The sequence below is a fragment of the Elephantulus edwardii genome, unplaced genomic scaffold (assembly GCF_000299155.1).
Source record: "Elephantulus edwardii isolate Elephantulus edwardi_28Jun2011 unplaced genomic scaffold, EleEdw1.0 scaffold00205, whole genome shotgun sequence".
NCBI lineage: Eukaryota > Metazoa > Chordata > Mammalia > Macroscelidea > Macroscelididae > Elephantulus > Elephantulus edwardii.
This window is the reverse complement of record NW_006399955.1, coordinates 3,658,917-3,661,991: the sequence shown is the minus strand read 5'-3', so window position 1 is coordinate 3,661,991 and position 3,075 is coordinate 3,658,917.

The following is a 3,075-nucleotide window of genomic DNA, read 5'->3' as shown; positions in this document are numbered from 1 at the left end:
ATGACCATATAGCTAAAGTATGTGAGACAAAGTCTCAAAATCCTTGCCTCCAAGGAGAAACCTGATTTCACCTTCTCCAGGATAGACTTGTTAGTTTTCTTAGCAGTCCATGTATGTCTGATAACCTTCTCCAGCACCACAGCTCAAAGGCATCAATTCTTCTTCTGCCATCTTTGATCATTATCCAGCTCTCTGATGCATAGAAAGTAATTGTGAAGACAATGGCCTGCATCAGAAGCACCTTAGTCTCTAGACTGACATCCTTGCTCTTCAGCAGTATGTAGAGGTCCTGGCAGCATATTTCCCTAATACTATTTGTCTTTTGATTTCCTGACTGCCTCTGCCAAGGGTGTTGACTGTGGAACCAAGCAAGCTGAAATTGTTAACAATCTCAATCTCTTCTCCATCTTTCATGGTACTCCCAATAGACCCAGTGGTGAGAATCTTCATCTTCTTGATGTTGAGTTTCAATCTATATTGTAAACTACAGTCCTTGATACTCTGCAGAAATTATTTCAGCCTCTTCCCAGTTTTAGCAATTAAAATTGTGTCATCTGCGTAACCTAGGTTGTTGACGAGACTGCCTCCAATTCTGTTGCCACATTCCTCCTCATAAATTCTAGCCTCTCAATAGATCTGGTCCGCATACAGATTGAAAAGGTATGGAGACAGACTCCTTTTCTGATTTTGAACCATTCAGTGTTTTCTTGCTCTGTTCTGTCAACTGCCTCCTGGTACAAGTTTAGTTTTCACACAAGTACCATCAGGAGTTCTGGGATTCCCATTATTCACAACATTAGCCACAATATGTTGTAGTCCATGATGTCAAATGCTTTTGCATACTTAATGAAATACAGATAGACTTCCCTTTTGTACTCTCTGCTTTCAGCCAACAACATCTGACAATGACAATGATGTCCCTAGTGCCACAACCTCTTCTAAACCCAGCTTATATTTTTGGTAGTTCTCTATGTACTTCTGGTCACTTTTGGATAATCTTCAGCCAGATTTTGCTTATATATGATATTAGTAATAGCATTTTATAATTTACACACTTTGTTGGATTGCCTTTTTTTGGAATGGGAATAGAAATAGAGCTATTCAAGTCAGTTAACCAGGTGGTTGTCCTCCAGATTTCTTGACGCTGTCCAATGAGCACTTTCAGGGCTACTTCTGTTTGTTGAAATATGTTAATTGATATTCTATCAATTCCAGGGGACTTTTTTTGCCAACAACAAGACAATTCCATTTCATAGTAAGTACTAAATTAAAAAAATAACATTATTTAATATAATATTAGAAGTTATTATAATTTTCAACTTTTATGACAACTTAAAAAGCTAACATTTTTGTTTACTTAATAGATTCCTTTGAAAATGTGGACTTATCTCCCTAATTTCTCTCTCTCTGCCTCTTTCTCCCACTCACTCTTTCCTCCTCTCCTTCTCTCCCCCTCTTTCTCTCTTTTTCTCTCTCTCTCATTGACGTTAAGGAAGAATTGATTCATTCTTCACCCTCCAGTGGCTTTTGTTGTTACATTTCATATGTATCATCAAATTGACTCTTCATAGCAACCCTAAGAACAACTCTGAAATTTTCTTTATTCTGAGTCAACCTCACAATCTCAGACAAATGTTACCCCTTTGCAATAATCACTGGGTCAATCTAACTCACCCAGAGTCTTCCTCTCCTGTGATGACCGTCTAACCTTCCAAGCATAATGTCCTTATCTAAAAAATGTTCCCTCCTGGAAACATGCCCAAAATATGTGACATAGATCTCAAAATCCTTACCTCCCAAAGCAACCTGATTTCACCCCATCCACAATAGACCTGTTTGTTTTCTTGGCATTCCATGGTATGTTCAATAGTCTTCTCAGCACCATAACCACAAAGACATCAATTCTTTCTCTATCGTCTTTATTCATTGTCTATTTCCCAGATACATAGCAAGAAATTGAGCAGACCATGGCTAACACTACGTACATCTTAGTCTAGAGACTAAGTCTAGAGACTGGTGGTGTTGCTATTTAGTCCTCTGTAGAGGTCTTTGACAACAGATTTTCGGAAGGCAACACATTTTGGTTTCTTGACTATGGGTTCCAAGGATGTTGATTGTGGATCCAAGCAAGATGAAATAATTTACAACCTTAATTTTTCTTTGTTTATCATGTTACAGCCTACTGGGCTGATGGTGAGGATTTTTCATTTCTTGATGTTGAGATCTGTATCTATATTGAAGCTTACATTCCATGCTTTTTGACAACAAATCCTTCAAGTTTGCCTCAGTTTCATCTAGCCAGTTTGTGTCATCTGCATAACACATGTTATTGATAAGTCTTCCTCCAATCCTAGTAACCACGTTTTCTTTCATAATGTCTACCGTCCCAAATAATATGTTCAGCATAGAGACTGAAATGGTTTCAAGAAAGAATGCATCCCTAAAGCACTCCTTTCTTGATTTTGAACCATATATTCTTCCTTTGCTCTGAAATACAATAGTTTCCTGGTCTAATTATAGGTTTGACATGAACATGAGTGTTTTTGAATTCTCATTCATCTCAATGTTCACCACAATTTTTTATGACCAATACAGTCAAATGCCTCAGCATAGTTGATAAAACACAAATAGATATCATTCTGGTGCTCTCATTTTTTAGCTAAAATCCACCTGACATCAGCAATTATACACTTGGTACCACGGCCTCTTCTAAACCCAGCTTGTAGATGTCCGCTGATATGATGTTCTAGCCACTGGCATGTGATATTAAAGATATTGTTAGATGATTTGTACATTCTTTTAGATTACCACTTTGGGGAATGGGAATAAATATAGATCTCTTATAGTGAGTTGGCCAGTTAACTGTCCTCCAGATTTCTTGACATGATGCATTGTGTATAACTAGGGTTGCTTCTGTTTGTTGGAATATATCAATTGGACTTTATTTTTGCCAATTATCTCATAACAGTTTGACTTCCTCTTCATTCCTATTGATTCTTGACCATATGCTACTTCCCAAAATTTTTCCATGTCATTTGGTTTTAGGAGACTGTACCTTGCATGGAAATCATTGTC